Raw genomic sequence first — 26,419 nt, forward strand, 5'->3', positions numbered from 1 at the left:
ATCTGCACACAGTAGGGCCACTGGCCAGCGTGTAGTCTCTTACCAGAACAGCGCCCTGGGGGTAGCCTCTCCTGGTGAGTTGCACCGACACTAGGTTGGGTAACGCCTCCAGCTTTGCCAGCTCCATTGGGATATTATTTCTTTTGTAACTGTGTGACCACAGACACTGCCACAGGCATCATGTGGTTCTGTGGCTGCCAAGGAGAGGGAGTCCCACCTCTTATTTCTCTGTGACCACTGGGCTTTGCTTTTTCCCTTTCCTGCCCAGTTGATGGAGCTGTCAGGTCTGAAGAGGCATAAAGAGGAAACTGTCCATCTATGAAAAGAATTAGAACAACAAATGCCTTTTTTATTTTATTTTAAAAAGACTTTTCAGAAAGTGCTTTTTTAAAAATGTAACATGTCAATATGCTATATGCAGAAAGCTGAGAAAATACAGAAAAGCATTCATTACCCATGATGCCACAGTGCACAGAAAGCACCCTTAACACTTTGGTAAATTTCTCACTAAACATTATGCACTCAAATCCCTACAGTAAGTGAATTGTCTATATGACTAGGGATGACTGTGGAAGAGTCCATGCAAATAAATGTTTCTCCTGCCTGTGGAATTGTGGAATAGATCTACTTCCAGGGCTGGAGAGATGGCTCAGTGGTTAAGGTCACCCTTCCATAGAACCTAGGTTCAATTTCCAGCATCCACATGGCAGCTCATACTATCTGTAAATCTAGTTTCAGAGGATCCAACACCTTCACACAGGCAAAATAAGTTTTTAAAAAAGAAATAGAAAAACTAATTCCTACACATGGCTAGAAGGGCCACTATAACACTATTTGGCATTCTATTAGTGATGTCTTTAAATGTAATTCCATAAATAATAAATATTTAGCTCAGTGGCACTTAAATTCAGATTCTGTCCTGGATGAAGGGAGAAAGGTACACTATAGGAGTGCTCAGGCATGGGATACAACCATAGCTCAACATGTCTGCTCGTAAGCTTTGCCCATACCAGGCAAAGGCCTGAAAGGCAGGACCCAACTCTCCCCACAGCGATCCAGCCACAGGGCAACTGGCAGAGCCTGGATTCAATGGCAGGTCTCATGGACCTCACGCTGCATGTAGAGCACACAAATGCCCTTAGAAAGACGGCTGCTAACTTGAGACTATAGCAAAGCTTATATCCCAAGAGTTTCAAACACACCTGTGATGAGCAAGGCACCTGTCTTCATTGTCTTCAAAGGGACTGGGTATGGAATCACCTAAGAGACACACCTCTGGACCTGGAAGCGTGTTCCCAGACAGGATCAACTGAGGAGGGAAGACCCACCCTGCATGTGGACCTCTCCATCTATGATCTGGAGCCCTAGATGGAATAAAAGATGAAAAACGAGTCAGCCATTGTGGCATCACGCTCTTTCACGGCTTCCTGTTCCTGTAAGGCAGCAAGGAGACCCAGCTACAGGCTTCTCCCACTGCTGTGGAATAATCTTTTTGTACCCGGGGAAGATTGATCACTTGGATTGGTCTATTAGAAAGCTGAATGGCCAATAGTTAGGCAGGATTTGGGGGGCAGGCGAGGAAGAGTGGAGATTCGGAGAGTCGCCAGCCAGATGGAGAGGATGAAGCGTGGGCAGTACAGAGATACAGTGATAAAAATCACAAGGCAGAAGTAAGCTAACAAAAATGGGTTAATCCAAGTTTTAAGAGCTAGTTAGTAACTACTGACTTAGTAATTTATAAGAAGTCCCCATGTGGATATTTGGGAGCTGGCAGGTGGGACAGAAAAATCAGCCAGATACCACCATACCTGTGCACCACAATGGACTGAATCCCTTAAACGGAGAGACAAAATAAACTCTTTCTTTAGGTTGCTTCTGACAAATGTCTTCACGGCATTGAGAGGCATGACTAACAGTATCTTGTCCGTTTTTGTCTCAGTATAAAATATCGGTCTCCAGGAGAGGTGCTGTATTCCCTGTGAGAAAGGACCCCTGACTGGATCCTTCACCTCTGAGGTCATGACTCCCTAAAGACGGAATAGCAGTCCAGCCTCTGCCAGGAAATGTGAAGGTGCTGAGCTTGGCTGGCACTTAGCTCAGAGCAGCATCCACCATCCACACAATGCCTGCTGATTACTGTGAAAGCAGTTTGCAGTCACAAAGAAAGATTGGCACTAATCTTGCCAAGAGTTTTTGAGCATAGGGCCAGCAAAATTTCAAGTACCAAAGTGAACATTTTCCCAAGTAGCCTTTAATGCTACACATTCAGGTTACTCAAGGGCATAAGGACAGCAACACAGGTCTCCTCTTGAAATGCATATTTGACTTACTCCGGGCTTCGTTTCTAGTGCTGACTTAATTTCTGGGTGGTCCTGACTCGTGATGCTGTGCTAATTTGTAGACACATTTACTGCAGATCTCTCTCTCTCTCCAAGAGCCTGGAGAGTTATGACAACACCCATCCTTTCTAAATTGGTTTTCTCACTAGGGTCTGCAGAAGTACCCAGCGCTTACTTCAGAAGGGGATGGAGATGCACACAGGTCTATGACCGAATCCTAGTCAGGGGAGGGAGGCCATGTGTGTCTGCACAGACCCTGTAGCAGCATGGACTTTATGTCCTGTCCAGTGCCACCTGGATAGGAATCAGCTGGACTGCTAGGTGCCCAACACAGTCTGTTTCTGCAGAGGAGGCTGAAATGACTTCTCTTGCCTGAGCGAAGCAAATGCAGGCAGTGCTATCAGGACCCGGGCATGCCAGATGGCAGCTGCCACACCTTGCCAGTTACCAATCAGTATCCAACAGTTGGGCCTGACCAAACAACAACTGGCCTCGACTCTGGCTTCTGATCATCTGTTGGTTATAAATAGAAGCTCACCATAAAGGAGAGCAAAGTACTTGACCCAGCAATCCAGGAGGTCTGGCTGAAAACAGCAGAACCTTGGGCATCAGGATGAAGCTTGGAAATGGAAAAGCCTCAAGTCTGAGAGGAAGAGCGTGTGCCAGCACGAGGCGTCTGCCGCCAGAAGCAATGGGTGTTTTCATGAATTCTAGAATAGAGCTGGACTGAGCATGAGATCATGTGGAAGCCTGAGGCTATGAAAATGGAAAGTCCTCTGTGTTTGACAGATAACAACTGTTAGAGTTTGCTTAAGAAAATAGAACAGCAAATCCAAAATATAGATCCAAGCTTTTCCACACCCAAAGTGACACTGGTCCACGATTCTGCCCTTACTATATTTCATATTAGCCTGGGTGTTTGGGTCTTTTATTTCTGGGCTGAGTTATCCTAAAATTTTGCTCTGAAAGGGACTTCCCTTGAGTTCTGGGGCCTGATGTCCATTTTTATGGCCCACAGACACATCTATCACTGACACACACATATATATCATTCACCGACAATATTACCCACTGAACATATATGTCACCCACAGATACATGTATAGTACCCACAGACACACGTGTATCACCCACAGACACATATATGTCACCCACAGACAAAGGGCAGAAGATCAAAACCAAGTTGGGTTACAGGTGATCTGTTGGAGATTCTTGGCGAACTCACACACTCTGGGTAAAATGCAAACATGCCAACAAGAAAGGGAAGAGCAACGAAATAAAGCACAACTATGCGATGAGCTGAGAGATTGAAATTGCCCGTTGTTGCGGTTGTTACACAGGACACACTTTCAAAGGTTGAGGCACAAACACAGGCAGGGCCAGGAGCCTCCACCACCTCTCTCCAGAGGCAGCTGGGCATGTCCTTCACTGCTGACAACTGGGACAGGAATGTGGGGACAGAGCAGCAAAACTGGCTTGCTGAGGCTTGCGTGTGCGTGCGTGCGTGCGTGCGTGTGTGTGTGTGCACGTGCGTGCGTGCGTGTGTGCGTGCGTGTGTGTGCGTGCGTGCGTGCGTGCATGTGTGTGTGTGTGTGTGTCCAGCACAGCTCCTTCCTTCTGAGGCAGTCTGACTGGAGCTTTGACAGAGCTCTTTTAAATGAAAGCCACTCTTGAAATGTAAGTGGTTATACTTCCAGGCTTGGGACACTGAAAGCCACTGGCAATCTAGTAAGCCTTGCATTTGGTCCCTCATCACCCACCCCATCCATGTAAGCACTGGTCCTATAACATCTGTGAGACAAGTGACTGCTTCAGTCTACAGATGAATTAGCGGTCCCCAGCCGTGTCAGAAAACACGGGGCTCTGGGTCAGACACTCTTGCCTCGAATCTGAGCACTCAGGTTGGAGACACAGTGCTCCCTAGGACACCAGAGATGGGGTTTGAAGCACTTCCAGGGCAGGGGCCTTTCCCCTTGTTTTAGGGATGATGAGTTTCTTCATCAACATCTGCCTCCAAGGGAAGATTTGACAAAGAGTTTCTTTGTAGTTTTCCTTTTCTGTTTTCTTTTTCGGGGGTGGGGGTGTTATTTGCTTGAGGGGATTTTTTTGTTACTACATTTTTTTAGACTGGTCTTGAACTTCTTGATCTTCCTGCCTCTACCTTTCCAAGTGCTGGGATTAGAGGCACGAGCCAGCAGGCTTAGCTTTTCTGGTTTGCTTTGCATTATTCAATCACATTAACCTCCATCAAACTCAGAGGATGGAGTCCTCTTTCCCACCTTTAAGTCTCTTTCTTTCCTCTTTTTCAGAAGATTTTATAACTTTGGTCCATGGCTCAGGTCATTACTCACTCAGAGAGATTCTCAGAAAACCAGACTAACTCAGCAATGAAGGTGCCCTCACACTATCTGGTTCTTGGAAAGCAAACGAAGAAGGTGTGATAAACAGTCATTGGCAGAATTTTCCAATTGCACAGATGTCTCTCAAAAGATAGAGTCCTAGAGTTGCAGGAAAATGGGTGGGTCTCCCGGTAAGGCTGGGTTTCCACAATGCAGATTCCCAGAGGAGCCCTCTGGAAGCTACGGGCAAACAGTTTTTATCTTGACGACCTTTCTAACTAGTGGTAGGCGTTGATAAGGTCATCAAAGAAAAGCGTAAGAGTTCCAGTTTGAAGAGGAAAAAGAAAACTTGGGGAAATTCCTTCCTCCATTTTAACACACTGAGATGGACTGCTGGCCCTGCCCCCACTCAGTTGTCTACCTTCAGTCATGTCTGGTGTGTAGTCCAAGCAGTCCTGACATCTAAAATGGAGAGATGCTAGCTGGTTAGGTCTATTCCACACGTGAGAGCATAGGGGTCAGACTTCCCGTGGGCTTCCAGGGCCAGCACAGCGTGACATCTGAATTCTTCATTCTAAGTGCCAGCCCCATTTCCCACCCATTCCCAGACACTGCGACGTCACCTAAAATGGGACACACAGTTGTCACAGTGTGTAGGGTGACCAATGAGGGCCACCACGTTGCTTGCCCACCTTGACATTCAGCTAACAGCTGTCAAAGTGTGACTGAAACTGTTGTGGGTAGTGATGTTCCACTTGGGGTCACCAGGAGCAGAACAGTCAAAGAATTGCTCTGTGTGATCCTGGGGCCTGGGTGCACAGACCTGACTCCACGCTGCACAGACCTGAAGGCTGCTAACCACTGAAGCCTCGACTCTGCTTCTGAGGCTTTTGGATTCCTAGGAGTACTGTCGAGGGGCTTGAGCTACGTTGACAGAACACATCTCTGCTACACCTGGACAAGTTACTGAATCGTTTGAAACTGTTTCCTTACATGCAATAATACATGAAGCTGACCATCACAGATGGACATGGGTTTGTTTTGTTTAAAAAGGGGTCTACAACTGAAGGTGACCTTGAACTCCTGGTTCTTCTGCCCACCTCCAGGTGTAGCATCTCCTGCAAATGTCACCAGCGTGGGACACAGCTCTTGATTCCCTACGGGGATAGTTCTGTAATGAAGAAGCTTCAATGGTCCCAGCTGTTCTTATCACAGTATCAAACAGAAAGTGGACGCCAACAACACAGAATATTTACTGCAGATCATGACAAGGTTGTGGCAGAGCACAGGATGTGAGCGCATCTCTCAGTAGGCAGTAGGACCCGGGCAGAGTCCTGGGAGTGTGGGTGATTGCTAGGTTTGCTTCTGAGGCACACTACGCCTCATCAATTTTATTGGGCAAAGGAAGTTAATTTTCACCAAGGGCGTCATGGAAGGGCAGGATACACGTGGAGAAGACAGGCACTCTGCAGCTGGTGGGAAGTTAGGCAAGAGGAAGCCTGTGAGAAGGGACAGCCAGTCTTCCCCCCACAGCTTCCCCTGCCAAAGCTTTGCACCCCACCCCAATCACAGCCAAAGAGCAATGTGAGAACCAGCAGCCACAAACCAGAGTTACCAGGGGGACTGGGGAGTCTTAGTCACCTGACTGTGGTCTGAGGGACTTGGGAGGAAGTTCTTGTCTCTTATGATCCTTAGTTGCCTGCTTAGCGAACCACGATGTGCGGTGGGTTATACATGGTAAATATCACTCTCGTTGGTTAATAATGAGCTGAGAGTCAGACTAAGAGAATGATGGGAAGAAAGAAGAAAGGCAGAGTCTGGAGGAGACTGGGAGAAGCAAGAAGAACATGATCTGCCAGCCTTCAGGCCACAGACCCCTGTGAGTAGGACAGAACCCTCTCGGGTGAGGAAGGAAACCTACATCTATCTTCTGGGCCTTAGGAACACACTTGGGGTCAATCAGCATGGCCTCCTGGGTCAATCAACTCCAGTGATCACTGATCCCTTAGGAACTGAGGGAGTGAGTGGCTTTGGCACATAGATTTTCTTTTCTTAAAAAAAATTAAAAAAATATATATGTAATTGTATAATTTATTTTACATACCAGTCCCAGTTCCCTCTCCCTCCCATTCTCCCATGCCCCACCACTGACCCCTCCCATCCCATCCCCCATCCACTCCCTCGGGAGGGTGAGGCCTTCCTTGAGGGCTCATCAAGATTGGTACATAGATTTTCAAACATAGCAGCTACTTGCATTATTTCAGCCGCCAGAGTATTGCAAATGAAGATGCAGAGCTGAGTAAGGGGCTCACAGCACTCCCCAGAGCTGAGCTGAGCCCCAGCAGGGCGACCATCCTGCTAACACCGCATCCTTTTATTGAGGCTTTCTCGATGTTCTGTTCATCAAGATATAATGGGGTGTGCTGGCTGAGTGTGGAAGACAAGGCATGGTCCTCTTTATCCTCCCATCTCTCCCCTCCTTTATGTCTCGAGCCCACAGAGCAGTTTCTCACCAGCAAGAAGTCAGTTGAGTAGGCAGGATGAAGAGAGGATGGACAAACAGATCCAGGAACATCATAGCGGAGCTCAGCCAAGGCTTAGCTCTTCAAACAGCTGTCAACTCCTTTCCCCGCTGAATGAAGATTTCACATTTTTGCCTCCATTTATAGGGAGAAACATGGGAGAAGGTCCAACTCAATTTATTCCCATTTGACTATTGCCTCCATTAACATCAAGAGACCTGAGTTCAACCACACTGACTTTCTGGATTCTAGAATGGGCTGTTCTGCTATTATATACCATTGTTATGGGAACATATAAATATATAATATCAGCTTCCTCACCCTCCAGGTGTCAACCCTAACTGAGAGGAATGGTTGGTTTCCAGATATCCTTACCTAAAATGGGCCAGCACTGTGATATGCACTGTCCTTGTGAAAAAAACAAGAAAAATATGACCTGTTAAGGGGAGTCTCTCTCTCTCTCTCTCTCTCTCTCTCTCTCTCTCTCTCTCTCTCTCTCTCTCTCTCTCTCTGTATAGTCTTGGAACTCAACTCAATCTGTAGGCTAGGCTGGCCTTGAACTCAAAGAGATCCACCTGCCTCTGCCTCCCGAGTCCTGGGATTGAAGGTGTGCACCACCACTGCCTGACTAGGGGAGTGATTCTTGCTGCCATGAAAATGTTTATTCAGGGTGCTGAGATGGCTCATTGGGTAAAGGAAGGGTTTCACCCATCCTGACAACCTGAGTTTGATCCCAGGGGCCTAGAAGACACACCACACACACACCACACATACACATACCACATACACACACACCACATACACTACAAACACACACCACACACACACACCACATACACCACACATGCACACACATACCACACCACACACACGCACATATCACACACCACACCACACACATACACCACATACACCACACACACACACACACACACACACATATCACACCACACACACACCACACCACACACACACACTCAATAAGTAAATAAAATCTTTGCTAGGTCAGGGGACCCTAGTCTACTTGTTGCTTTGTGTTTAAGAGTATCTTACTAAGATAACGGAAGCCTGCAACCCCTCAGGCCTCCATCACCTTCTCACTCACTTCTGCAAACTTCTCACTAGCCAACAAAGCTGCATGGCCATTACTAACCGTACAGAAGAGGACATGGATATTTGGGGTCCCCTGCTGTCCACGGAAATCCCAAGAGCAGCATGGCTATGGCAACTATCTGTTGATTGATTCCATAAAATCTTAGTTTTGTTTCTTGTTTTTTGTTATTTTGCCTTGTTTTGTGAAGTAGCCCAATTAAACTTGAGATCTCCTCTGGTCAGCCCCCTGAGCCCTGGAATTACAGACGTGTGCCAGCACGGTGGAATCAGTGAATTTGTTCTAAGAGCATTTTATGACAGACACTGGCCCATATTCAAGAGCTGTCTCAGGGAGCCCAGCGGAACCCAGCAAGAGTCCTGCCTCACTTTCAGAATTCATTTGTCTGCAGAAGCACAGGCTTTGGATGTCTTCCTCCGTCCTCCGACCTGGACATGCCTTTAGCACGTTGCCCCTCCAAGTCTATTCACAAATAGAATCCACACAAGCTATATGTTCTAAGCTCTGCAACAGCCTTCACTTCTCTCTGAACACCCAAAGTCCTCAGCTTGTGGATGGTCTCTGCATCGCAACCCGGTCTGGCCTGTCACCTCGGCCGCTTGCTCTGTCCCTCCTTCTCTACTACTCTGCTGTGTGGGCCTTGATGCTGCTTTTTACCATGCATCAACACAGCCATGCATCAACACAGGCCCGTTGTACTCAGCATTTCCCCTTCTCTAGCTAATGTGGCTGCCTCCCTCCACTCCTGAAGGTCTCAGCTGAAATAAGTTTAAGTGTCACTGTATAAAGGGGGCTCCCATATACACCCCTCCCCTGAAAGAATGAAAGAACCCCCTCCCTCAAACTTATCCCCCCCCCCCCTCTCTCCAAGATTTATCTGTGTAGCCCTGGCTGTCCTGGAACTTGCTCTGTAGAGCAGGCTGGCCTTGAACTGAGGATCCTCCCACCTCTGCCTCCTGAGTGCTGGGATTAAAGCATGCACCACCACCGCTTGGCCCTCTTACTCTTATTTCTTCAGAGTTGCTGGTGCTTTCTTCCTACTTTCTTTCTCTTCCTTTCTCTTCCTAGCATCTCTGCATGATTTCTAACATTTGATGATCTCCAACTGCTCACAGCAACTCAAGTTGCGGCTCAGGAACATACAAGAGCCCTTACTGCCCCTCTAACCTTGGTGACTGCACCCCCTCGTGGTCACAAGGCTATGGCAGGCACGAAGGGGCCTCCAGGTTGAGGACTTGCAACAGCCAGGCACTGCTTAGCTTCCCCCCCTCCTGCCCCAGACCAAGCTGCATGACGAAGTCCTATCTCCTGCCAACAATGTCTCCCTGTCCAGCCCCCATTGCTTGATAAAAGTCATCTTTTGTCACTGTAAAAAGATTGATGAACAGAACAATGAAGATAAAATGGGGGGAAGAGACCTCTGTAAGTCAAAAAGAACCAGGGACAAGCCAATCTGGGACAGGAAAGATCAGTTTGGGCTCTTTAATACAAAGCAAGATTCTGAGAATACAGACAGGTTATCCGCCAGGGAGACAAGTGTTTTTGTTTTTGTTTTTTTGTTTTTTTTTTTTTTTACAAAATTGCATGCCCATCCCCTCCGCAAAGAAAAGAGAGAAGGAAGAATTGTATGGGATGATCTTTTTGGCTGTGTTCTCATTTATTTAAAAAAAAAAGTTTCAGATTACCTGACAAAGCAAACTCAAGATTACTGGGTAAAGTACAAGAGAGCTTTTCAAAGATTTAGGGTATTAATGGTAAATAACATTCAGAAACGCATCCTTGGCTCTCGCTTCCTTTGTCCAAGAGGAAGATTGAGGAAAATTAGAACACCCATATCATAAAGAGAAAGAAAGAGAGCCTGAGATTTCCCAGAGAAGTGTAGGAGGACAAGAAGCCAGTGGCTGGGTACAAACTGTCTTTCTAGGGTAGCTCCAAGTGGCAACAGGCTGTCTGGTCTGCAAATGCTTTGCCAACAGAATTATGGGATAAGATGCTGTGGGCTGTAGTTGAAAGTATCTGGAATGTTCTTCCACTCAAATCTCCACCTCAAGTTTTATGGTTCCGAGAAGAGACTTGAATAACAGCTCACATGTAGTGTGTGCAGGGCTCAGCACGTACGTGGTACAGGCTGTTTGTTTGGTAACTCTTCCTGCGTGTCCCAGAGGCAGCCATGTCTACTGGCTTTGTAGGTGGGGATGGACATTTGGTGGTGCGTAATGCTATATAAGTACATTGCACAAAGGCGAGTCTGGCAACATCTGACCTTGGCCTTAGGTCTTCTGACTTGAGAGTTACCATCCATTTTGTTCTCTCTGTCTCCACTTTGTGATAATTTCTACTCCGTCTGAGAACTCCTGTTGGAGCTATAGCCACCATCAGATAGAAAGTTACGATCAATGAATGTTTCGGGCTCTGGGGTGCTGAAAAAGGACCCAAATGGTATCTTTATTCACAGGCCAAGATGTATGTCCCAAATGATGTGTCTATCAAAAATGGATCTTTGCTTTTTCATAATATCAATGTCTTAAAACTGCTCAGTATCCAGGAATTGAGACCTGGTTAAACAAATTATGATTTGCAGGTGAAAGCAGAAAAAAAAAAAAAAAAAAAAAAAAAAAAAGAATTAGCAAAATCAATGAACAGCAGTAGTCCTCAACCTTCCTAATGCTGTGACACTTAGAAACAGTCTCTCATTTGTGGTGACCCCCAATCACTAAGTTATTTTTGTTGCTACTTCATAGCTGTAATTTCGCTACTTTTATGAGTCATAATGTAAAATATCTCTGTTTTCTGATGGTCTTAGGTGACCCCTGTACTGGCTCTAGTTTTGTATGTCAACTTGACACAAATTAGAGTCATTAGAGAGGAAGGACACTTGGTTGAGGAAATGCCTCCACAAGATGCAGCTGTAAGGCATTTTCTTAATTACTGATCGATGGGGGAGGGCCCAGCCCACGGTGGGTGGCGCCATCCCTGGGCTGCTGGTCCTGGGTTCTATAAGAAAGCAGGCTGAGCAAGCCACGGGGAGCAAGCCAGTAAGCACCCCTCCCCCCATGACCTCTCATCAGCTCCTCCCTCCAGGTTCCTGCCCTGTTTGAATTCTTGTCCCTGACTTCCTTCAGTGATGGACAGAAATGTTGAAGTGTAAGCTAAATAAATCCTTTTCTCCTCAACTCCTTCTTGGTCACGGTGTCTAGCAATAGAAGCCCCAACTCAAACAGCTCCCAAAGAGGCTGTGACACACTGATTGAGAACCCTGGTCTATGCTGACGTGGAAGCTTTGGAGCATAGGGAAACTATAGCTGTAATAATAGTTAGTAAATAGAATGCTTATAAAGTCCAGAATGCATACAGGAGACTGCAGCTCTGGCTAATATTGGGGTCAAGATGAGAAACGATGGGGACTGAATCTTCAATGTGCATCACTCCACTGTGTGCTCAAAACGATCAGGACAGCACACTTTGTGTTACATCTCTTTCACCACAGTGAACAGGAGAACGCAGGTCTGGGGAAGTGGTCCAGTGAGAAACAACACTTGCTTCGTAAGCACAAGAGCCAGGATTTGAACCCCAGAGCATAGCCCCCTGTGTCTGTAAACACTAGCATTGGAAAGCTAGCAGATCCTAAGGGGGCACTGGCCAGACAGCCTTGCAGAAATGGGGACCTTCAGACCCAATGAGGGGACCTGTCATAGAGAATACAGCAGAGAACATCAGAAGGGGATACCATGCCTTCCTCTGTCCTCTGCAGACACATGCATGCATGTACACACACATGTACACACACTTGCATGTACCACACACCAACCCCTCCATCCTCCCAAAATTAAAAGTCTAAATTTTTAAAATGAAAGGGGAATGACAATATTTCTCAGTCCTTACCTCCCTATTCTATTTGATGTTTTTATAAACAGAATGTCTGTTTTGTTTCTAGCTCAACAAAAGTACAACTAATGCCTAAAAAACAGGAGATGACATTAAAATCCTTTTCATCTGCACACAGATGAATGTTTATGATTGTCCTATTTGAAAAGTCCTGAGGGCCAACAACACTCTCCTTATGCCACTGAAAAGTGTCTAAATCAATAACCCAGATCCAGGGAAACTACAAATCCAGAAGAAGGAGAAGGAGGAGGAGGAGGAGGAGGAGAAGAAGAAGAAGAAAGGAACTTCGTTGAACAAAAACCACCAATGCATTTTAGCATTTTATTTTTCTGGAATTTATCTAAGATAATTTTGTTTGGATGAACAGGTAGTTCTTGTGTCATTTGGGTCAGACTTCAGAGAACAAATTATCCTAGAACTCACCCTCTCTCCCCTTGATAAAGCAACATCTTCATTGTCTTTTATGGATTTTTGTCTCTGCCTAAGTGAGCCAGAATATAAAACTGCATGGAGAGTATGCCAAAGGCTGTAATTGTATGTGTCAAGGTTAAAGATAAAACGTAGGCAAATAGCTAACAGAGAACATCACCATTTACTGTGTTTACTTTGATCCTGAGCCTGAATCTACCTCACAGGTCTTAAGATTTAAAGTTCTGGAAGATTTGGAGGTCATCTTGGATGAGTGGGAAACACAACTTGGGGACCCCACTCCCTTCTGAGACCATCTGCCTCTCAGCCCCAGCTCCTGGAACAGCATGGCAACAACAGCTCTTAGCCAGCTTCCAAAAACTCAAATACATTTGTATGCAAACTGTTCCAATTTTTATATGTTGGCAATTAATGTAAAAAAAAAAAAGCATCATGAGTTCCAAACAAAACATGTCTCTTGGCTGAACTGAGATGGCCTCAAATAAAATCCAACTCTCTTGATTTTACAGAAAGGTGGCCAAGGCCCGAGGGAAGTGAAAGACTTGCACAGGGTCCCAGGGCTGGAGTCAGGAGAGGAACTTGGGCTAGACCCCATTCCTTCCTGCTGCCTCTCTTTCCCCATTTAACACAGCAGCAACTTACTTCAGAGTGGGATCAGCCTCCTACCCCATGCACACATGTCAGTCATGTAACCCAACAACAGAACCTCTGCCACAGACAGAAGGTGCCAGTATACATTCCCTTCCCTTCATCTCAGGTACAGCCAAGCGCTCTGCTCAGTCTGGATGGGTATGGGAAGAAAGATAGCAATTTTTACCCTCAGGCGGTCCATGGAGGAGTGGGAAAGCCTTCACTGTCCAGGGAACTGTTTCTGTAAGCTTTTGCCTGGGAAGGCTGTCCACTTGGTTTCTAGGAAGAGGGTCCCCAAGGCTGCTTGACAGTCTGGGCCTTGGCCACAAACTCATGTTTCCCATGTCTCAGGAGGAAATGAACCTGCTGGCATAGAGTATGGTCTCTGGAGCCAAATGGCCGGTTCACATCTGCTCCTTGAAACCTGTCATCAGGTGATCTCAGGCAGGGCTTGAAATGCACGATGCATCACCCCTTCAAATGTTCAGTGTGAAGGAACAATGTCAGCACTGGGTTGTGAGCCTGATGTGAGGACCCAGGTGCATAGGCACTGTGTGTCACCCAGAGAGTGTCCCAATACTATGGAGTCTTGGGTCATCCCTGGAGAGCAGGTTCAACTGATCTCACCTGCACCCTAGCACTTGATCTCTATGTTTGTTCTGGTGCCTTCACTGCCCAGGTCATAGAGGCACGAACCTCTCAGAAAGGAGCTTGCAAATAAACAAGCATTCTCAGGATGAATCTAGGGATGCTGTCTTAAGTATGTTTTCAGGATCCTCCTAGAAGTTCCTTGGGTGGCCATCTATCAGCGGTGTTTTGTGGAGGGGTTCTGGGTCCCGAACAAATTTACAAAGGTGATGACGTGTTTCTGCAAATGTTCCCAGTCTTCTTGTATTCTTCTCACATTTCTTGTCTCCGTGTCAAGACATGTAGGTGGCCCTAGAGTCTCCGGTCCAGCTATATGATGGTCAGCAAAAGCAAGAATTATACTAATGTGATGGGTGCCTTCAAGTCCAGACACTCTTCAGTTAGTGAGATGAGCTTGCGGAGGTGTAACCATGCCAGTGTTGGGTGGAGGTGACTTCTCCACCCCCAGGCTGACGAGGAAACAGGAGCTTCATGTATGGTTCCCAGCTTCAAAAGATGAGGGTGAGTTAACCAAATGGATTGCTTCCCACGGGTCATTGATAGACTACCAGTGTGGATGTGGTTCAGCCTGCTGGTAAATGACAGCAGAATCATCTGGGTTCTCCTCTGTTGCCATAGCTGTGCCTGTCCAAATGTCTCTCTTGGTGACCAGCTATGTCAGTGGAGTGAGGGGAGGGATAGCAGGCAGGTGAGGAGTCTGTGTGATGGGAGGTCTGTGCTGAAATGGGAAACTGAGTGGTGAGGTTTGTACAGCAAGCAGAGACTGGCAGAGGTGGCAGCAGCTGCTGCTTGTCACCCTCTGGGCATTCCCTGGGCTGGGTATCCTAGCAAGCATTCTATACAACACAGACATCTGTTCCCATGGTAGAAACTCAAGTCCCAAGGTGCCCTTAGCAACTGTGGAATTTGCCACTAGGAAGGAAGAAGTCGGTTGACAAAAAGTAGGCTCATTCTCTGCACATTCCACCTGAAGCATCTGGACTCCAGCCACCAGGTTGTAGGACTGGTTCAGAAAGGTCCAGGCCACCAGCCAAGACTCTGCCCTTTGTCCTGGGCTATCAAGATTGCTAGCAACAGTATGGGCAAATTATCTGTTAGAGTCAGCTCACAGAAGCAGAGAGCACATTGGGAACACCATCCCTAGGTGGGAGGGGAATGAAGCTTGCCAGGTGTAAGCACTGTGCAATAACACACGTATGGCTAACAATATGGTATTGTGCACTTCAAAGCTATTGACAGGCTAGGTCTTGTATGAAGTGCTCTTATTACACGCATATAACAAAAATACAGGGACTGGAGTGTAGTTTAGTGGTAGGGTGCTTGCCACTTGTGTACAAGGTTCCAGGTTCAATTCTCTCATAGACCAGGCTGTCTCAAACTCACAGAGATCTGCCTGCTTCTGCCTCCCAGATGCTGGGATTAAAGGCATGCGCCAACGCCCAGCTCCATGTTCAATTCTCAACACACACACACACACACACACACACACACACACACACACACACTAACAACAGCAACAGCAGCAAAAAGTTAATACTCAGGGACATACTACTTTGGGAGGTATTAGGGTAGATACATTTATTGCCTTGATGTTGAGCATGTGCAAACTCAAATTGTATATATGAAATCCATGTAGTCTTTTGTGCATCAACTGTGCCTCAGTAAAAACGACTCTGCCACTGCAGGAGAATTAAGAACAACAGTTATACTAGCAATGCGAAGACACAAACAAGAGCTCTATGAGGCAGGTAGCTAGCTCCTTTTTTTTAAATTATTACTTGAAAAAACAAAAAAGAAAACAGAAGAAAAGAAAAATAGACGGAGAGGTTATACAGCATGTCCATTTGTGAGAGCGAAGGTTCTGTAGGGCCTCCTAGAAGAAATTCTCCATGACTGCTCCTCAGAAGATGCGGCGTCCACTCCTAGCATCCTCAAACTCAGCCCTCTGCCAGATTCATGGGCTCCTGGGTCCTTATTTTCAGTTTACCCTGTTGCTACTTCTCCAGTCAGATTGAACACTCACTCACTAGTTAGTTGCTAAGCCCTGAGCTTTGTGCATCTGCTCTCTGAGAACCCACCTGACTCCCTGCAACCATTAGCCACCCCTTATAGATGAAGCCTGGAGGGCTCTGTAACCATACAGTTAGGGAAGGGCGGGACCCAAATCCCATGTCAGGGCTAAAGTCCAGATTCACTGAACTCCTGGCTTAGGGGCCACGCAACATAATACAGCTGCCAGCCTGTGTCTTCCCTGGCCCTAACACGAGGAAGTGTGCTCTGAACACTTCAGCACGGGTTCAGGAACGGTGATGACTGGCAACAGCATAACGGTGACCCTGCTGGCTAGCTTGGGTCCAAGCACCTTTCAAAGCTCTCTGCTTTTAGCCAGTGGCATCCATACTACCATTGGTGTAGGCACAACAACTATTGCAGCTTTACAAATGTGTAAGCAGGCACAGGATGGCAGAGCCCCTAGCCTAGGTGCCTCGATGGGAGCTGCAGAGCTGGAAGCGAACCCGGAAAGCCCCATAGTTCACGTGGAGAAGTCCATCTCCCAGTTCCTGCTTACAGCCCTGGCCTGTAACCCAGCACACCTTTCTGAATGATTTGTAGTGAGGAAAAATAATCGCGGCACTGAAATGGAAATTTCAGACATTTGTGCTAAGATGGCAGGAAGTGATCGGTGACAGTCGGCCACATGTCCTGCTCTGAGGATGGGCATGCCAGAAGAGCTGAGTGGCAGCTCCCTCCCACAGGGGAGCAAGCGGTGGGAACCCATGTAATCAATACCTTCTTGTCCAAATCGCTACTGCTTCCATCCTCAGCGCCACAGAGACCTGTGAGGTGGCCCTGGATTCTTCCCTGCCCTGGTGTGACCTCCTTAGGGTGAAATCCGGAGGTCTCTGGCTCCCAGCCTGCTGCCGGCTTGGACTCTAGCAGAAACACCGGTGGGTGCCAAGTTTGACGGTGAATTCTGGGAGCAAGAACCAATGTGTCCACAAAGATACACTCGCTGATGACCTGTAAATAACTACATAGTCAGGATGACTGCCCCCTGGGACCTACCTAGATGTTTTCTATAGCTGTCTAAGAAACAGAGGACATTTGCAAATGAGGGGGTGGGGGGAGATAAGAGACATAAAGAGAGCACCCCCTTCAGGGCTTCTCCCAGACCCCCCTCCCTACTCAGTGCTTGTCCCAGACCCCCCCCCACACACACACACTCAGTAATTGTCCCAGACTCCCCGCCCTCCCGGTGGCTATCCCAGACTGCCCCCACCCTGTGGTTGTCCCAGAACCCCCGCCCTCCCGGTGGCTATCCCAGACTGCCCCCACCCTGTGGTTGCCCCAGAACCCCCGCCCTCCCATCTTACCCCAGTCTGTCTTGTGAGCACGAGTCCTCACCGTCCTAGCTCTCCAATGAGCACAAACACTGTCTGTTCTGGTAACACATGAGCATCATGTTCTTTCCTTATCAGAGCACTCAGCCTCCTCTACCGTAATTGCTCCTTCACTGTCCTGGCAAATGGTCATAAGGCTCTCTAAGAAGAGCTGTGCCTGCTTGGTCTCCTCCGTATGCCCGGGGCTTGGGCCATGCCTTGCGTATATTCAAGTATCTGTTGCATGAATACACAAGAGTACATAAGTTATTGTGTCAATGGACAGGCTCCTGGATGTTCCGTTTCCAGAAATGTTTTGGTTCTTACTGGAATTTTATGACTTGTTTTGGTCAATAAACTATGAGTGGAAATGGAATAATTTATGGTCTAGTGTGCCAGCTGTTGGTACAAGAGTCACAGAGTTTTCTTTTCCTCCCTCAGGGTTAGCTTCCCTCTCAGTCTGAATCCTATGCTGGTCATGTTATATATATACAAAGAGCCCAACTTGGCTGTTTGGGTTTTGTTTGTTTTTCAAGACAGTGTTTCTCTGTAGCTTTGGAGGCTGCCCTGGAACTCACTCTGTAGACCACGCTGGCCTCACACTCACAGAGATCCACCTGCCTTTACCTCCTGGGTGCTGAAATTAAAGGTTTGTGCCACCATTGCCCAGCTGAACTTTGTTGTTTGACACTGCTAATGTCTACTGCAGCAACACATAGCCTAAGCTGGTTTGATGGTGTTCACCCTTCTGTCCTCTACCACACAGCACTGGGCTGGACTGGCCATAAATGGTATCAACCATTAACCTTGCCTCTGCCTCTTTGAAAAATCACCTCCAAATCAGAATTTGTTTTCAAGGTCAGCTCTGGGGATACTTTTGTTAGAAGCAGTCTAAATCAGATACACAGATTGCCTAGGGGAATGCTCCAATCAAGTATTTACCTTTCTTTCCTTCCTCTTTTTCCCTCCCTCCCTCCTTTCCAAACCATTCTTTCCTTCTGTCCATCTGTCTTCTTTCTGTCATCTTATTTCCCTTCCTTCCTTCCTTCCTGTCTGTCTCCTTTCTGTCTGTCTTCTTTCTCTTGTTAGCAAACATTTTAGAACGGTACTCTGGTTAGTTATTTCTCAACTTGACACATGAGGGTCATCTATGAAGAAGACTGATGATTGATGTCATCATTGAGCTCAGTGTGAGTGGTGCCACCCTGGTCACCGTCCTGGTTGGTATGAGAACGTGGGATGAGCGAGCCACAGGGAGCAAGCCAGTGAGCAGCTGACCTCCATGGCCTCTGCTTCAGGTCCTGCCTCCATGCCTCCAGATTCCTATCTTCAACTCCGGTCCTGACTTCTTGTCATGGTGAACTGACAGTTACAAGATGGAATAAACCCTTTCATCCCCACGTTATCACAGCTATAGAAAGTAAGGCCATGACAAATAGCTTTAAAGAAATCTTGTAGGTCTGGTGCAGAGAGAGTCCTTACACACCCCACACCCAGATCCTTCATTAACAATGTCTTATATTAGTAACAGGAATAATAATGCAATAAGGACACATTTTAAACTAAACTTTGAATTTACTTTATTTCCTTTGTTTCTACCTTACCTTTTTGTATCCTATTATTTCATCTGGGACACCACAGTGACATTTAGTAGTGGTATATTTTTTTTTTAGGTTTTTCCAGGCTGTGATAGTTCCTCTAATTTTTCTTGGTTTTGATGATGACAACAACAGTTTTGAGAAGTACTGGTCCAATATTTGTTCTCCAGCCTGAGGTGATGTAGATGGTTTTCCTCACAGTTAGACTGTGGTCAATGGTTTGGGGGAGGAGGAATTCTGAAGGAGATCACCACCCTCCTCACATCATAAGGAGTGCGCATCACCAACACCACCTAACCTGCTAGAATCAGACTTCTCAGTGAAGTTACACTTTTCCTTCATTTATTTCTGGGTGCAAAAGATAGAGTTTTAACTCCCACCTGCTTGATGGAGCACACTCAGTTTTATAAAGCATGACTATGCAATCAATGCCTACTGAGAAGGGTTCAACTCCAGACCTGACTGCCCCAAGTAAGCCGAGCCAAGGAAGTGTTGTTGTCCCATATCCAGCCTGTGAAAGGGGCATTTCCTCACAGTGGCATCATAGCAAGTTTCCCTCCGAAGGAGCATGGAGAAAAGTGTCTTGCACAAATGCAGGACTCAGCAGAGGGTCTATTCTTATTCCTGTGCACACAAGACTTATTTTTTTTCCTCACAACATTGAGTCTCGCTCTTACAAACTCACTGCAGCTAAATAGCACATACAAAGAGGCCTACAAATGAAAAAAAAGAACGGATGAGTCTTCTTTTCAAACAAGCACGGGACATGAAAAGTGACTTGCTGTAACAAGTGCAAAGTGTGTATTGAAACCACACACATGGGCATGTGCTACAGTCTAGAGTGGGAAATTAGAGTGCCACCCTTCCTGCTGTGTACATTGCTCTGTTGCAAACAAAGAAAACTTTGCAACTTTCTTTTCTTTTTTTTTGGAGAAGCAATTACATTTTCTTAAAAGAAGATTGTAACTGTTGAAATGAATGTGCTGTGTGACATCCAGAGTGACACTGGCTACTCTCTTTCACTTGACTGTCCCTTGCAGGGAAGGAGAACCCAGGAACAATGGCTGGCTGTGAGACATGATGTCACTACTCATCTGTATTTTTTCAATGGAAATTTGGCATTCAAGGTCACCCCACCTTGTATGTTTCGAAACCACAGTTATCATTTTCTTCTGCTGGGTTTTGAAGATTTGGCAGTTAACCTACAACACTGGAAGTCCATTGTTTGCAGAGAATTTTAGCTCTATTTGGGATAAACTAGTTATGTGTATAATGTCTAAGGAACACTAGTATTTCTCTGCATACTGTCACTTTGATTATTAAGAAAATATGTGTAGACAACAACTGAGTGAAGGAATTATTAAATCATAGGCCATTTTGCCAGGGAATCATTTAAACAAATCTGCCATCTATATGTAACTGGTATAAGAAAAATTAAGCTGCCTATAATCTTCATATCCAGGAGCTGAAGCAGAGGAACATTAGTTGGAGGTCAACTGAATCTAGACAATAGAACCTGTTTTGACAATAAAAGCAATAAGAAAATGACATTGAGAAGGGAAGAAGAGAGAACCGAGAGTTGCCAGACATGGATGGGCTGGGAAGACTGCTCAAAGGGTGAATGGCTTCTCAAGCAAGCATGAGGACCTGAGTTTGATTCCCCAGAACCCAAGTCAAAGACTGGGTGTAGTCCAACAGTGGTGATAGGTCCCTGGGGCCGGATGGCCATGTGGCCTAGCCTAATCAACAGCCCCAGGTTCCAGTGAGACCCTGTTTCAAAGTCAGGGTAGATAGCTCCCGAGGAACCACCTCTGGCACACATGTGCATGTGAGCATAACACCAACCAGCACTCACACATGATTGGCTGAGTCCAAAAGAAATCTCTGTTCCTGGAAAGGTTATTCTTAAATGAAATCACCGATGTTTTAGGGTATCCAAATAACAAGGAGAGGAACATATTAAAATCAACTCATTGCTGGTGAGCATTAAGCATGTAACAAAGACCGAGGCTGACTGGCGTGTGCTCTTGAAATGCTGCTGGGGAGAGGCAGGGATGGCAGCGACTTCAGGACGTTCACCAGAGAAAGAACCCAAGTAAATACAGATAGGAACAAGAGAAGCAAATGGCCACCTGTGTAAGACAGGGCTTTGTGTGTGTCTTACACAGTTGCTGTATGTTTATCTGTCCGATGAAGGCCAGCTGAATGGCCACAACCCTAACCTGTGAGTGTGGCATTTGCTTTGGCCGTACTATTTCAGGCCTCTGACAATTCCAGGTCTACCCATCGCTGATTAGCTGAAGAAAATACATCCAAATCATAAGGAACCTCCTCTATCACCAGGTTTTACTTACTTAGCTGTCAGATGAGCCATCAGGATGATCTGGGATGGTGAGGTAAGTGAGACCTAAGACAACTCGGACATGTTTAGGATTCCTTCAGGGAATCCTACCAGGAAAATGGCCTGGCCTTTGCTTTTTAGACATAGTACATATTCGAGGGGAAATATTTAAATCTTTTTGGATGATGTTTTTGAACAGACAATTCTCTTACAAATGTCACTGAGAGTTGAAATTAAAGGAGTCCAATGATTATTTTTATTAATCTCAAACCTTCAAATGACTTTGAAATATTTTCCTGGAAATTCACATATCAACATTGCACTTCCGTCACAGTCTTTTTACTATACAGGGCAGACAGAATAAAAAACAAACACGCTTGTGTGTGTGTGTGTGTGTGTGTGTGTGTGTGTGTGTAAAACACACCTGTAAACCCAGCACTTGCATCCTGAGTGGTTGCATGAGATTATGCCTCAAACTCATAGTCAAACAGAACCCAGTCTAAGAATTGTCTTGAATTGCTTTCACAGTCAGTCAATCTGAAGTACTCTCCTCAGATGCAGACTTCTTGTAAACAAATGTTCATTCGATTCATTCCTAATTTCTTACACCAACTTCTGCCAGAAGGTGGTTTCAGTGTCCCAAGCTGACAAGATTGTTGCTGATAGACCCAACCAAGGAAACAGACCTTCTACAGCAGCACGTGGCCCCTTGGGTCAGGACGCTTTGATGAATGCTTACATTCAGTAGGCTCCTGAAATGTTGTCGTGCATACCAATTCTCTTCCAAACCACAAAACAAGCTGTTCAGAAAAGTATCTTCTACATGCTAACCAAACAGAGACACATGGGCGATGGAAGTTGCTGGCATGTTCCCATAATCTCCAGCTTATGATGGCTCATTTTTTCCCAGGTCCATGATGTACAAAGGGAAGCCATAGCTCTGCATCTGCCACACCATCACAACAGGTAAGCGAGGATGATGTGGGTACATTTTTGATGTATTTTCAAAATATATTGAGTTTTTTGAGATGTAAGTGAATTGTACATGAAGTAACACCAGTCGTTTAATTCAAACATGCATCCCAAACTTCTGGTGTCTGTATCTCATCATTGCAATCTGAGTAGTTGAGTCATGTAAACACCGATATTTGGACATAATCTGTAAAATAAGAAATTTCATATGGTTCTACTTAGTATTATTGAATTTTCTTTAGCTTGAATTTCAGTTGGCAACTGTCCCTTTTAATGTTTACCCAAAGGAGCTAAAAAAATGTTTGTCCATCAAACCCTGAACAATGATGCTTCTAGCAGTTATTCTCATCATTTCCCAGACCTGGAAGCAACCAAGATGCACTTGGTAAGTGTATCCAGACAATTGGATACCACTCGGCCCTAAAAAGCCAGGAAAGACATGAAATGTGCATACATACATACATGCACACATACATGTATGAGAGTGAAAGAACTCAGAAGCTGAGATCCTATCTGAAAAGGTGCCATGCTGTGATTTCCACTACATGACAACGTGGAGAAGGTAAAACTTTAGGAATAGTAGAAATCAGTGGCCACCAGAGATTCCGAGGGATCCGGAATACACAAGATGACATGTTCCTGGAGCAGTAGAACCAATCTTATGATAGCATAGTGGCATCATCTCAGTAATGTCCAAGTATGAAGCTCTACAGTCTTTGTGCAAATGCGTGAGATGCACAATCCCCACACGGAGCCTCGATGTAAAGTCTGTTCTTTGGGTGATAATGATTTGAAAGTCACTGTAGGTTCTTGAACTATAAGGTGTTTACTATGCTGGTGATGTTGATAATGGGGGAGGCCATGAATGAGTGGGGGCGGGGGAGATATGGGAAATCTCTACACTTTGCTTTGCATGCGACTGTGAACCTGAAACTTCGCTAACAAATAAGGTCTGGGGGTGTAACAGAGTGTAGTGCTTGTCTAGCGTGGATGATCTGCTCCCTCTCCAGCACTGCGAAGGGGGGTCAGAAGCTCAAAGTCATCCTTGAATACTTAGCAAGTTCCAGATTAGCCTGGGGTATGAGACTGTATGTGTGTGTGTGTGTTGTGTGTGTGTTGTCTGTCTGTCTGTCTGTCTGTCTTACATCTTAAGTTGGTGCTAGTTGAGTCCATAAGCAAAGAGAGCCACCATTGATTCCCTGCTTTCCTATATGTTCATGTCTGGTCTCAGCATTGTGCTTTTCTCCTTCTCTCAAATACAGGCTGGCCTGTGACCTTTTCAGGATGCAGCAGATGACAGCGCCGAGGCTTGCAATAGGAGGCCTATGGAGTTCCACTGGCTCTCAGAAAACTACTGCAAAGAATTCTTTCCCGTTTCTTCTACGTCTCTCCTAAGCGTACATTAATGATTTTGGATCCACCACCTCAACATTTTGGGATACTTGTTCCCTGCCCTGTGTCCTCCATGCGAGCAGCTGAAAAGGCATGGTATCCCCTTTCTCTTCTCTATTCTCTTCCTCGGAGCAGCAGCTCATATTTGACATCTGGCCCACTCTGGGGCTTTTCTTGTAAATGCGAATAAAATCGTCTTTCTGCTTCCATTTGAGAATATTTTATTAATGAGAATAGAGCCCTAGAAGGAGACCCTGATTTCTCCTATATCATTATGGACACTGAGGCCCTGGGTCAATTATGACTAAGGTAGTCTGTCTTAATATATTGATAGCCCTCAAGTAACCATGGTTCTAGGAGTTATACCTTCTGCAGCCCCCTCCGCTACCACTGGCTTGATCATGGATTTGCTTTGGCCAATGGGATATGAGTATTAAAACAAATCAGAAGCAAGGGAGTCCCATTCTATCAGCAGTTAGGGTTACAGCCCCTGGGAAAACAAAAACATCGGCATATCCTGTCAGAACTGGTAGTCAGAGCCGAGAACACAGAGCTTCTACAGTGGATCCCACACACCCAGTGTCCGAGGTTTCTACTGTTATGATGAAACACCATGACCAAACCCAGAGTGGGATAGGAGGCTTTATTTCAGCTTATAGCTGTGGTTCATCATCCAGGGGAGTCAGGGTAGGAACTCCAGAGGAGCTGCTCCTTATGACTTGCTCATCCTGGTTTCTTATGGCACCCAGGACCACCAGCCCAGGGGACCCTCCCACAACAATCTCCCAGCAAGAAAATGTACCGTGGGGTTTGCCTACAGTCCATGGGGGCATTTTCTCAATTGACGCTGCCTCTTATGAAAAGGCTGTACCTTATGTAAAAACATCCAGCTCCCTTAGTGAGCTAAAGACTTCAAATCCAAAAGGCCCTGCCTCATCTAGATGTCAGCTGACCACCAGCTTTCACTTTTCAGCACTGGGCTTTCTCATGGCCCATCAACAAAGCAGAATTTTCCGCATGCCTTCAAAGTAACCAATCAGATCCGTCCCGGTTTGATGCCTAATTTACATATGGGACCAAACTGGCTCATTCCCAAGATATAAAAACTCTGCTTCAGCTTCAGCACGCGACTTGGTAACTCACCTTCAAGTCTGCCCACTGGTTACAGGGGGCTGTTTCTTTATTCCTCAGTGAACTCTGCTTGCTTCCTTTTTTTGTATTGCCCTTGCTTGTCCTTCTTAGCAATCATGAGACAACAACTCCCTTCTGATAGAAGAAACCAAAGCCCAACAGCAACTGTGTGTGGCAGACAGAGTCTTGACAAACAGTTGCACAGAGATATCTCTCTTGGAACACTTGTTTTGGGAGCACTGAGCCACCATGTAAATGCCCAGGACCCTTTAGGAGTGGTCTTCAGATGGTACAAGAATCCTGGGCCAACAAAGCCTAGAGAGAGCATCTTCCCCTCCAATGGACAACGAGGGGCATCTCACCTCTTGGAAGACAGGATGATATGGAAGCTTCCTTCTCTGACCAGGGTCAGGGCCAGTGTCTGTCTTCTTCCTCCAAAGAAGTCCTAGGCTTCACAGTGACTTTCCTTTCTTATCCCTGTCCCCTCCTCTTCCCAGGATTGATTAGAAACCCTCACCACAAATCCTGTGGAGAAAGGAAGGTCCCTGCCAGCACAGCCAGGGACTGGAGACTCTCTACTGTGATCTGAAGATCTCTGAAGTCTTTGTCAGCCCAGAGGGTTGTACCTTGCAAAGTTTTCACCTGGCAAAGCCTCAAGCTACAGGCCAAGGCCATTTACAGGAAAGAACCCCGAGGTGCAAGAGTCACCTGAACAGCCCTCCTGACTTCCTGAGCCGGAGAGCTGGGACAAGTGCTCCTAAACCCTGGCAGATCTTCTCCCACCCAGTTTTCTTCAGAGAACCCTTTTGAGGAAAGGCAATCTGATGCGTGGTAAGCTTCTCTGGCACCTAGGGGGTAGGGAGGAGAGCCTCTCGTGCTTGGGCTCCATTGAAAGGAGGCCAGGCCTTCCTGTGTGCTAGGCTGAATCACAGCCCTTGTATTTAGGGGCCAGGAACTTCAGGCCAAGGTGGACACCTGGAAAGCTTCTAGGAGACTTGTAAATAAGCAGAGGAGGCTGTTCTGGGGGAATCTGAGAACAGAGAAGCAATTTTATAAGCTTAATGCACTTCCAGCAGCACCTGGGCAAAACCAGATCAATTTGAAATATTCATTTGCATTAGAATAGTCATGAATATTCAAAAGTCAGCCGTGTTTCCATCCTTTGTCTATTCCTGGCACTTTCATCTTCCCCTTGAAAAGCAGATCATGGGTTTTCAGGAAAGGTGGGCTGGACCAGTCTTTGCACTGCCTAGCAGCAAAGAAGGTGATTGTTGTGTTTCTAAATATTAAAGGAGGAAAAGGCTCAGCTGGTGTGAACTCTTTTCTCTTTATTCTAGTCAGGCTAAGGATTGTGGCAGAATCTTCCATCTGACCCAGAGATGCCATTCTGAATCTGCTGGGCAGAGCTGTGGTTTACAACTCCTGCATGCATCTTCTGCCACTTGGGTTTCAGAAGTCCGTACACACCTCTGAGGGACTCGAGGCAGATCCCAGATGGACAGGCAGACAGACAGACAGACAGACAGGGAAAGGAACCACAGATAACAAAGATGGCAAGATGACAAACCTCCAGCTTCTCCCTCACCCTTCTGACCTGAGACAAATGTCTCCCAGTTTACTCCCACCAGCGGGCATCCCCTTCTGCTCACTGGTTCACGATGACCAGATGTGTTCAAGGTCCATCCTGAACATGCTTACTTGA

This window comes from Phodopus roborovskii, unplaced genomic scaffold, assembly GCF_943737965.1.
Source record: "Phodopus roborovskii unplaced genomic scaffold, PHOROB, whole genome shotgun sequence".
Classification (NCBI taxonomy): domain Eukaryota; kingdom Metazoa; phylum Chordata; class Mammalia; order Rodentia; family Cricetidae; genus Phodopus; species Phodopus roborovskii.